Raw genomic sequence first — 12,880 nt, forward strand, 5'->3', positions numbered from 1 at the left:
TAGACCTTGCCAAGGCTTTCGACTCTGTCAATCACCGTATTCTTATCGGCAGACTCAGTAGCCTCGGTTTTTCGGATGACTGCCTTGCCTGGTTCACCAATTACTTTGCAGACAGAGTTCAGTGTGTCAAATCGGAGGGCATGCTGTCCGGTCCTCTGGCAGTCTCTATGGGGGTGCCACAGGGTTCAATTCTCGGGCCGACTCTTTTCTCTGTATATATCAATGATGTTTCTCATGCTGCGGGCGATTCCCTGATCCACCTCTACGCAGACGACACCATTCTATATACTTCCGGCCCGTCCTTGGACACTGTGCTATCTAACCTCCAAACGAGCTTCAATGCCATACAGCACTCCTTCCGTGGCCTCCAACTGCTCTTAAACGCTAGTAAAACCAAATGCATGCTTTTCAACCGTTCGCTGCCTGCACCCGCACGCCTGACCAGCATCACCACCCTGGATGGTTCCGACCTTGAATATGTGGACATCTATAAGTACCTAGGTGTCTGGCTAGACTCTAAACTCTCCTTCCAGACCCATATCAAACATCTCCAATCGAAAATCAAATCAAGAGTCGGCTTTCTATTCCGCAACAAAGCCTCCTTCACTCACGCCGCCAAACTTACCCTAGTAAAACTGACTATCCTACCGATCCTCGACTTCGGCGACGTCATCTACAAAATTGCTTCCAACACTCTACTCAGCAAACTGGATGCAGTTTATCACAGTGCCATCCGTTTTGTCACTAAAGCACCTTATACCACCCACCACTGCGACTTGTATGCTCTAGTCGGCTGGCCCTCGCTACATATTCGTCGCCAGACCCACTGGCTCCAGGTCATCTACAAGTCCATGCTAGGTAAAGCTCCGCCTTATCTCAGTTCACTGGTTACGATGGCAACACCCATCCGTAGCACGCGCTCCAGCAGGTGTATCTCACTGATCATCCCTAAAGCCAACACCTCATTTGGCCGCCTTTCGTTCCAGTTCTCTGCTGCCTGTGACTGGAACGAATTGCAAAAATCGCTGAAGTTGGAGACTTTTATCTCCCTCACCAACTTCAAACATCTGCTATCTGAGCAGCTAACCGATCGCTGCAGCTGTACATAGTCTATTGGTAAATAGCCCACCCATTTTCACCTACCTCACCCCCATACTGTTTTTATTTATTTATTTTTATTTTTCTGCTCTTTTGCACACCAATATCTCTACCTGTACATAACCATCTGATCATTTATCACTCCAGTGTTAATCTGCATAATTGTAATTATTTGCCTACCTCATGCCTTTTGCACACAATGTATATATAGACTCCCCTTTTTTTCTACTGTGTTATTGACTTGTTAATTGTTTACTCCATGTGTAACTCTGTGTTGTCTGTTCACACTGCTATGCCTTATCTTGGCCAGGTCGCAGTTGCAAATGAGAACTTGTTCTCAACTAGCCTACCTGGTTAAATAAAGGTGAAATAAAATAAAAAAAAAAATAAAAAAAACCCACTATAAACCACAACAGCCCTTCAAAACCCATTATAAAACACAACAGCCCTACAAAACACATTATAAAACACAACAGCCCTACAAAACACACTATAAAACACAACAGCCCTACAAAACACACTATAAAACACAACAGCCCTACAAAACCCATTATAAAACACAACAGCCCTACAAAACCCACTATAAACCACAACAGCCCTACAAAACCCACTATAAAACACAACAGCCCTACAAAACACAACAGCCCTACAAAACACAACAGCCCTACAAACCACAACAGCCCTACAAACCCCACTACAAAACACAACAGGCCTACAAAACCCACTATAAAACACAACAGACTAACACACTATAAAACACAACAGCCCTACAAAACACACTATAAAACACAACAGCCCTTCAAAACCCATTATAAAACACAACAGCCCTACAAAACACACTATAAAACACAACAGCCCTTCAAAACCCATTATAAAACACAACAGCCCTTCAAAACCCATTATAAAACACAACAGCCCTACAAAACACACTATAAAACACAACAGCCCTACAAAACACACTATAAAACACAACAGCCCTACAAAACACACTATAAAACACAACAGCCCTTCAAAACCCATTATAAAACACAACAGCCCTTCAAAACCCATTATAAAACACAACAGCCCTACAAAACACACTATAAAACACAACAGCCCTTCAAAACCCATTATAAAACACAACAGCCCTACAAAACACACTATAAAACACAACAGCCCTACAAAACACACTATAAAACACAACAGCCCTTCAAAACCCATTATAAAACACAACAGCCCTACAAAACACACAATAAAACACAACAGCCCTACAAACCCATTATAAAACACAACAGCCCTACAAAACACACTATAAAACACAACAGCCCTACAAAACACACTATAAAACACAACAGCCCTACAAAACACACTATAAAACACAACAGCCCTACAAAACACACAATAAAACACAACAGCCCTACAAAACACACTATAAGTCACATAATACACAACATTAAACATATTTAAGAAAAGCAATCACATTCTGTAACATAAACGTCTCCAATCAATACGTTAAAATGCCTGATAGGAACCAGAATATCAAATGGCAAGGAAATCTGCATATTGTTCCACAAATAACGGGCAAAAAAACTAAAAGCATATTTTCCTGATTCTGTGGAGACTAAAGGGATCTCCAGAGTTATCCATCCCTGAGAACGGGTTTGGTCATTTGTACGTCGAAAATGAATCAATGAAGTGGTCTACAGAGGAAGTTTCTACAGACTGCTTTGTAAATATATAAAAGAGAGTACAGCTCTCTTCTTACAGGCAGAGAGGTCCATCCCACATAATAAAAATACAATGAGGAGTCCTAAAACCGTGCCCAGTGATAAAATGTATTGCTGAATGGAATACTGAGTCCAATGGTTTCAAAACAGAGGCTGTCGTGTGCATATAAATCATGTCACCAAAGTCTACCACAGGGAGAGGTGTTGTTTAAACAATCTTCCTTCTATTTTCAAAACTGAATATGAATGACATGAATAGTTGCACAGTTACGAAAACAAGGACGGTAATAAATGCCTATAGACGTGAAATATATGGTTTCACAGCAGCCATGCAGATTATTTTATTTTTTTTATTTCACCTTTATTTAACCAGGTAGGCTAGCTGAGAACAAGTTCTCATTTACAACTGCGACCTGGCCAAGATAAAGCACAGCAGTTCGGCACATACAGCAACACAGACTTACACATGGAAGAAACAAACATACTGTCAATAATACAATAGAAAAAGTCTATATACAGTGTGTGCAAATGAGGTAAGATAAGAGAGGCAAGGCAATAAATAGGCCATGGTGGTGAAGTACTTACAATATAGCAATTAAACACTGGAATGGTGGATGTGCAGAAGATGAATGTGCAAGTAGAGATACTGGGGTGCGAATGAGCAAGATAAATACATGAATACATTATGGGGATGAGGTAGTTGTATGGGCTGTTTACAGATGGGCTATGTACAGGTGCAGTGATCTGTGAGCTGCTCTGACAGCTGGTGCTTAAAGCTAGTGAGGGAGATATGAGTCTCCAGCTTCAGTGATTTTTGCAGATAGCCTCTCTGTTGGTGCAGTTTTATGTGTGGCTAAAATGAGATCTTCTGTTTATTTTTTATTTTTAAGCCCCCGTCCCCGCAGGAGGCCTTTTGCCTTCTAGTAGGCCATCATTGAAAATAAGAATTTGTTCTTAACTGACTTGTCTAGTGGTTATGTCCCAAATGGCACCCCATTCCCCATATAGTGGACTACTTTTTAACAGAGTCCTTACCTCTCTGGTCAAAAGTAGTGCACTACATAGGGAGTAGGGTACCATTTGGGACTGACCTCATGTCGCTGCTCTGTCTGCAACATTGACATTTGCTGCATTGCCACTCACTGCCACTGACGTTTTGCTGCTGTTCCAGAAATCCACTGGGAGACAGAGTTGAGGCGTAGTGTGTTCCGGTATCGTGCCTGAAGGTGAGAGTCCACTGGGGGGCCAAGTTAAGGCGTAGTGTGGCCTGGGATCGTGCCTGAATGTGAGAGTCCACTGGGGGGCAAAGTTGAGGCGTAGTGTGGCCTGGGATCGTGCCTGAAGGTGAGAGTCCACTGGGGGGCAGAGTTGAGGCGTAGTGTGGCCTGGGATCGTGCCTGAATGTGAGAGTCCACTGGGGGGCAGAGTTGAGGCCTAGTGTGGCCTGGGATTGTGCCTGAAGGTGAGAGTCCACTGGGGGGCAGAGTTTTTTTTTTTTAAAATATTTTTTTTTAACCTTTATTTAACCAGGCAAGTCAGTTAAGAACAAATTCTTATTTTCAATGACGGCCTGGGAACAGTGGGTTAACTGCCTGTTCAGGGGCAGAACGACAGATTTGTACCTTGTCAGCTCGGGGGTTTGAACTCGCAACCTTCCGGTTACTAGTCCAACACTCTAACCACTAGGCTACCCTGCCGCCCCTAGTGTGGCCTGGGATCGTGCCTGAAGGTGAGAGTCCACTGGGGGGCAAACATGTGTAGACTAACAGTGAAATGCTAATACTTGAATAAGTCATAGAGCCCATTGCCCTTTATGGTTTCACAAAATGGGACAAACACCAAATTGAGACCCTGCATGCAGAATTCTGCAAAAAATATCCTCTGTGTACAACGTAGAACACCAAATAATGCATGCAGAGCAGAATTAGGCCGATACCCGCTAATTATCAAAATCCAGAAAAGAGCCATTCAATTCTACAACCACCTAAAAGGAAGTGATTCCCAAACCTTCCATAACAAAGCCATCACCTACAGAGATATGAACTTGGAGAAGAGTCCCCTAAGCAAGCTGGTCCTGGGGCTCTGTTCACAAACACAAACACACCACACAGAGCCCCAGGACAGCAACACAATTAGACCCAATCAAATCGTGAGAAAACAAAAAGATAATTACTTGACACATTGGAAAGAATTAACAAAAAAACAGAGCCAACTAGAATGCTATTTGGCCCTAAACAGAGAGTACACAGTGGCAGAATACCTAACTACTGTGACTGACCCAAACTTAAGGAAAGCTTTGACTATGTACAGACTCAGGGAGCATAGCCTTGCTATTGAGAAAGGCCGCCGTAGGCAGACATGGCTCTCAAGAGAAGACAGGCTATGTGCACACTGCCCACAAAATGAGATGGAAACTGAGCTGCACTTCCTAACTTCCTGTCCAATGTATGACCATATTAGGAGACATATTTCCCTCAGATTACACAGACCCACAAAGAATACGAAAACAAACCCAACTTTGATAAACTCCCATATCTACTGGGTGAAATTCCACAGTGTGCCATCACAGCAGCAAGATTTTTGACCTGTTGCCACAAGAAAAGGGCAACCAGTGAAGAACAAACACCATTGTAAATACAACCCATATGTATGCTTATTTATTTTCCCTTGTGTACCCTTAACCATGTGTACATCGTTACAACACTGTATATATACGTAATATGACATTTGTAATGTCTTTATTGTTTTGAAACTTCTGTATGTGTAATTTTCACTGTACATTTCTATAATTTATTTCACTTTTGTATATTATCTACCTCACTTGCTTTGGCAATGTTAACACATGTTTCCCATGCCAATAAAGCCCCTTGAATTGAATTGAATTGAGACAGAGACAGAGACAGAGACAGAGACAGAGACAGAGACAGAGACAGAGGGAGAGGGAGAGAGAGAGAGAGAGAGAGAGAGAGAGAGAGAGAGAGAGAGAGAGAGAGAGAGAGAGAGAGAGAGAGATTAAATTCTCCCGTTGACAATTTTGATTCTTATTATCTTAATATTGTAAATATCCAAAGTAAGCTTTGGCAATACGTACATGTTATGTCATGCCAGTAGTGCATATTGAATTAAATTGAATTTAGAGAGACAGAGAGAGACAGAGGGGGTGAGGGGGGGGGGGGGGGGGGGGGCAGAGAGAGGGAAGAGAGAGAGAGGGGAGGGGGAGGGGGGACACAGAGAGAGGAGGAGAGAGAGAGAAAGTAAATGTTATTTTGCCTATTTCTCTTTTCTGTCTGGATAACGCATAGATGGGGGGCAATCTATTCCTACTATTTACGGAATGTCTGTCTCTTACCAACTGAATATCGTTGTGAATAGAACTTGGCCGTTTTAAATGATGTATATTATGAAATAAAAACAAGCAGAGAGAGCGAGAGAGAGAGAGAGTGAGAGAGAGAGAGAGGGAGGGAGGGAGTGGGGGGAAACAGGGAGAAGGTGAGAGAGACAAAAAGACAGAGAGAGAGAGACAGAGAGAGGGGGGGGGAGACAGAGATACAGAGAGCAGACCAGAGCAGACCAGAGCTAAGCTGTAGCCTGTCTGCCTGTCCATCAGTCTGTTTGTCTCTCTGTCTGCCTGCCTGTCTGGAGAAGGAAGAGGAATCCTAATAAACAGACCTGCCTGGCTGGAGCCTGACTCGCTCTCTCGCTCTGTCTCCATCTCTCTCTGTGTTAAAGAATGAAACTGACATTGAACAGACGGTTCCAACACCTTCAGTTTACTTTTTTTTATAGATGGCACAATTGTTTTGTACAGTGTTCTGCACACCAAGTTATTTCAGAAAAATGTATGTACATTTCATGACTTTCCTTTACAGTGTGCAGGAGCCATATATCACTATTTTGATTTACATTTTCAATTTTGTTTATAAGCAAGGTCGATAGAAAAAAGAAAGTAGCACCGGGCGGCTCGATACTGAGTTGACTGAAGTCCCACACAGAGATGGAAGAACAGAGAAGAAGTGAGGCGGTGCATGGTGCGAACCCAAACCGACTGAGAAATACAAGTCGAGTACTTTCTCCTTTGAGTCATGTACAGGAGAGGCTATTGCAGTAGACGACCCCACCGGGTTCCACCCCTATCAGCTAAAAACTAGAAGAAGCAGTGGGCACGCGTTCACCAACAATTGAGGAGTGAAAAAACATTGCCTGGAACATGACAGTGAGTTCAGTTTACTTGAGCGGCCAGCACAGCCCCCAAACCTCAACCCAATAGAGTATCTTTGGGATGAGATGGAACAGGCTGTTCACAGCAAGAATGTACCACCGTCCAATCTGCGGCAACTGTGTGATGCCATCGCATCGCATCTAGAATGCCCCAAAGAATTCAGTTTGTTCTGGAGGCAAAGGTGTCCGACCCCGGAACTAGATGGATGTACCAAATAAACTTTCCGGTGAGTGTAAGTTTTCCTGTGAGAACTTTTGTTCAGAACCCATTACGATGTTTCAGGTGCCAAGTGTATGGTCATGTTGCAGCAGTGTGTAGGAGGTACATTTTGAAGCGTGAGAAGTGTGCAGGGGGCCATGGGACAAAAAAGTGTGTAGTTTAGGTGTAAAAAGTGGAGTGTTTCAATTGTGGTGGTGGCCATGTTGCTGGGGATCAGGCATGTCCTGTGCAAGTGAGACAGACTGAAGTTTCCAGGGTGAGAGCAGCGCAGAAAGGGACATATGCTGATGTAACAGCTGTGCCATGAAGACAAGTAAGACTGGTCTCGGCACCAGTGTAACAGATGTGATTGTCTAGTCTCTGGCTTGTCATAAAATGTGAAGACTGTTATTTTATCAAATCAATTCTCTATATGCAATTATTATCACGTGATTAAACTAATCATGTAAACTTTAATTAACTAGGAAGTCGGGGGACCACGGGAAAATGTTTATAGAATCAATTTCACGAATCGACTCTAAAGATTTGTTCATATCTTATCGAGTGCAGTCTTCTATTAATGAATTATTACCTCATCAGTTCTCATTCCAAACGTCGTAAAATTCTTGGCTATCTGCACTGTCACGCCCTGACCATTGAGAGCCTTTTTATTCTCTATTTTGGTTAGGTCGGGGTGTGACTAGGGTGGGTAATCTAGGTTGTTTATTTCTATGTTGGCCCGGTATGGTTCCCAATCAGAGGCATCTGTTTTTCGTTGTCTCTGATTGGGGATCATATTTAGGCAGCCATTTCCCCACTGTGTTTTGTGGGATCTTGTTAATGTGTAGTTGCCTGTGAGCACTTCATTTACTTCACGTTTCGTTCGTTAATTATTGTTTTTGTGTGTTTCATTCAATAAACATGTGGAACCCATATCACGCTGCGCTTTGGTCTAAATGTTATAACGACGATCGTGACATGCACGAACGCAGCCTTTACTATAAATCATCCATACACCAATTGGCTCAATTATTTATTTACTAACTAAGTAAACAATTATAGAATATACAATACATAATAACATTATACAGTAAAATACAGTCCCTAGTGGACTAAACAAGAAAAACAATTTAGTTATAACACGATAGATTCAGAGAGAAGAGAAGGGCGTTTGGAAGGAAGGCTAAGGAACATCTGTCTCTATCGAACCTGGGAAGCTATTTTCACATAAATACATATGACACTAACAATCGTTCATTCAGAAAAAATGCATTGTATTTACGTGAAGCTGGCTTCGATAGTTGAGCTGGTGGTGTGAGGCTCTGGTTTGCCCAGTCAAGATCGCCATTGTCCTTTGTAGATTATTCCGGGTCGTCGTGGAGAGGTTCACATGGTCTGAGAGATTCATCTCTCTCTGGAGACGCTTCCTCATCGGTCAGTGTTCTCATACTAGATTTGCTCATATGTCTGATATAAACTCAGAAAAAAAATAAACGTCCTCTCACTGTCAACTGCGTTTATTTTCAGCAAACTTAAACATGTGTCAATATTTGTATGAACATAACAAGATTCAACAACTGAGACATAAACTGAACAAGTTCCACAGACATGTGACTAACAGAAATGGAATAATGTGTCCCTGAACAAAGGGGGGTCAAAATCAAAAGTAACAGTCGGTATCTGGTGTGGCCACCAGCTGCATTAAGTACTGCAGTGCATGTCCTCCTCATTTAGTGCACCAGATTTGTCAGTTCTTGCTGTGAGTTGTTACCCCACTCTTCCACGAAGACACCTGCAAGTTCCCAGACATTTCTGGGGGGGAATGGCCCTAGCCCTCACCCTCTGATCCAACAGGTCCCAGACTTGCTCAATGGGATTGAGATCAGGGCTCTTCGCTGGCCATGGCAGAGCACTGACATTCCTGTCTTGCAGGAAATCACGCACAGAACGAGCATTACGGCTGGTGGCATTGTCATGCTGGAGGGTCATGTCAGGATGAGCCTGCAGGAAGGGTACCAGATGAGGGAGGAGGATGTCTTCACTGTAACACACAGCGTTGAGATTTCCTGCAATGACAACAAGCTCAGTTCGATGGTGCTGTGACACACCGCCCCAGACCATGACGGACCCTTCACCTCCAAATCGATCCTGCTCCAGAGTACATGTCTCGGTGTAACGCTCATTCCTACGACGATAAATGCGAATCCGACCATCACCCCTGGTGACAGAAAAGCGCAACTCGTCAGTGAAGACGTCCTGTCTGGTCCATCGACGGTGGGTTTGTGCCCATAGGTGATGTTGTTGCTGGTGATGTCTGGTAAGGACCTGCCTTACAACAGGCCTATAAGCCCTCAGTCCAGCCTCTCTCAGCCTATTGTGGACAGTCTGAGCACTGATGGAGGGATTGTGCATTCCTGGTGTAACTCGGGCAGTTGTTGTTGCCATCCTGTACCTGTCCCACTGGTGTGATGTTCGGATGTACCGATCCTGTGCAGGTGTTGTTATACGTGGTCTGCCACTGCGAGGACGATCAGCTGTCCGTCCTGTCTCCCTGTAGCGCTGTCTTAGGGGTCTCACAGTATGGACATTGCAATTTATTGCCCTGGCTACATCTGCAGTCCTCATGCCTCCTTGCAGCATGCCTAAGGCACGTTCACGCAGATGAGCAGGGACCCTGGGCATCTTTCTTTGGGTGTTTTTCAAAGTCAGTAGGAAGGCCTCTTTAGTGTCCTAAGTTTTTATAACTGTGACCTTAATTGCCTACCGTCTGTAAGCTGTTAGTGTCTTAACGTCCTTTCCACTGGTGCATGTTCATTAAAGGTTTATGGTTCATTGAACAAGCATGGGGAAACAGTGTTTAATCCCTTTACAATGAAGATCTGTGAAGTTATTTGGATTTTTACAAATGATCTCTGAAAAACAGGACGCTTACTTTTATGCTGAGTTTATGTTAGTTTCATATGCACTTCTTCTTTAGGTGATCAATAGTTCAGAGTTAATACCATTTCACGTTTGGCACAAGCTCTCTCGTTTCCTGGCCTGTAGAGTTGAAATTAGACCTTTTCAACGTGGAAGACAAGTACCCCTGTCATTTGGAAATTAGTTGACTTTGGGTCACGGGGGCTTTTGTAGACAAGAAAAGGGGTTGGTTCATCATTTCCAACCAATGTCTACTCACTTAGGCGTGGCTACTGACTTAGTTAAACTTTACAATGAAGACCAATTCTCTCATTTTAAAGGTTAACATCACATTACATCATTTCGCAAATCATCTTTACTCACTCAGTTTAAACAATAATTAGATGCAAGCGTCATAATTGAGGAACCTGTATAAAACATAGTTAGGGTAATGTATTGTATGTATATTGTCTTTCATGAGGTCATAAACATGAAACCAACCAGACCGGGTTGTAGCTGGCTTCTCCACCGACCGTTTACAAATTCTCAAAAATAGGAATATTGTTTAATTTTCAAATTCTGGGATGTAGTAGAATTTGGCGGGAGAGTTATTTTGTTCAATTGTGACCCTCTCTCTCCCAAATGGTCAGGGAGACGAGTCTCTAAAAGGAATTTACGACGTGGTTGTAAAGTTGTAAAACATTTCGTTTTTATTTAACCTTTATTTAACTAGGCAAGTCAGTTAAGGACAAATTCCAATTTACAGTGATGGCCGACCAAAGGCAAAAGACCCGCGTGGACGGGGGCTAGGATTTAAAATAAAAAATGTTAAAAAAATAATAATAATAATAAATATAGGACAAAACACAAATCGCAACAAGAGAGACAACACTACATAAGACAGACCTAATAATGAGAGCAAAGCAAGGCAGCATGGTAGCAACACAACATGACAGCAACATAGTTGCAACACAACATGGTAGCAGCACAAAACATGGTACAAACATTATTGGGCACAGACAACAGCACAAAGGGCAAGAAGGTAGAGACAACAATACATCACGCAAAGCAGCAACAACTGTCAGTAAGAGTGTCCATGATTGAGTCTTTGAATGAAGAGATTGAGATAAAACTGTCCAGTTTGAGTGTTTGTTGCAGCTCGTTCCAGTCGCTAGCTGCAGCGAACTGAAAAGACGAGCGACCCAGAGATGTGTGCGTTTTGGGGACCTTAAACAGAATGTGACTGGCAGAATGGGTGTTGTATGTGGAGGATGAGAGCTGCAGTAGATATCTCAGATAAAGGGGAGTGAGGCCTAAGAGGGTCTTATAAGTAAGCATCAACAAGTGGGTCTTGCGACAGGTATACAGAGATGACCAGTTTACAGAGGAGTATAGAGTGCAGTGATGTGTCCTATAAGAAGCATTGGTGGCTAATCTGATGGCCGAATGGTAAAGAACATCTAGCCGCTCGAGAGCACCCTTACATGCTGATCTATAAATTATGTCTCTGTAATCTAGCATGGGTAGGATGGTCATCTGAATCAGAGTTATTTTGGCAGCTGGGGTGAAAGAGGAGCGATTACGATAGAGGAAACCAAGTCTAGATTTAACTTTAGCCTGCAGCTTTGATATGTGCTGAGAGAAGGACAGTGTACTGTCAAACAATACTCCCAAGTACTTGTATGAGGTGACTACCTGAAGCTCTTAACCCTCAGAGGTAGTAATCACACCTATGGGGAGAGGGGCATTCTTCTTTCATTCTTCTTAGGATAGAGAAAGCTTGCTGGACACTAAGAAAGCTTTGTTGTAGAGCATTTAACACAAAATCTGGGGAGGGGCCAGCTGAATATAAGACAGTATCATTGTCACGACTTCCGCCAAAGTCGGTCCCTCTCCTTGTTTGGGCGGTGTTCGGCGGTCGACGTCACCGGTCTTCTAGCCATCGCCGCTCCACCTTTCATTTTCCGTTTGTTTTGTCTTGTTTTCCTGTTTCCTCATAATTGCTATGTGTATTTAGCCCTCTGTTCGCTCCATGTCTGTGTGGGGTATTGTTTATTGTCAAGGTTGGCACGCTTCCGGCTGGTTAGCGCCGGGTTTTATGTGTACCCGTGATTTAAGGCAGCCGGTACATTGTACTTGGTTTGTCGTACTTTGTGCTGCCTTACTTGTTTTGGCCATTTGTTTTTTTTTTTGTGATGCTGTTTCGTTCTGTTCTTACAAATGCCTCAGTAAAGTGCTTTGTGTTCACTCATCTCTGATCTCCTGCGCCTGACTTCCATGCACCAGCTACACCCTGCATTGACAATCATCTACATATAAATGGATGAGAGAGCTTCCTACTGCGGGGCCTAGGATTGAGCTTTGCGGTATTCCCTTGGTGACAGGCAGTGGCTGAGACAGCAGATTTTCAGACTTTAAATACTGTACTCTATGAGAGAGGTAGTTAGCAAAACAGACCAAAGACCCCTCAGAGACACCAATATTCCTTAGCCGGCCCACAAGAATTTAATGGTCTACCATATCAAAAGCTTAGGCCAAGTCAATAAAAATAGCAGCACAACATTGCTTAGAATCTAGGGCAATGGTGACATCATTGAGGACCTATACAAACTTATTTGGGACTGGGGGGAAGTATTGAGTAGCTTGGATAAAAAGGTTCCCAGAGTAAACTGCCTGCTACTCAGGCCCAACAGTGAGATTTGGATAGAAAACACTCTGAAGTTTCTAAAACTGTTTGAATGATGTCTGTGAGTATAACAGA

Source organism: Oncorhynchus mykiss, chromosome 23, assembly GCF_013265735.2.
Source record: "Oncorhynchus mykiss isolate Arlee chromosome 23, USDA_OmykA_1.1, whole genome shotgun sequence".
NCBI lineage: Eukaryota > Metazoa > Chordata > Actinopteri > Salmoniformes > Salmonidae > Oncorhynchus > Oncorhynchus mykiss.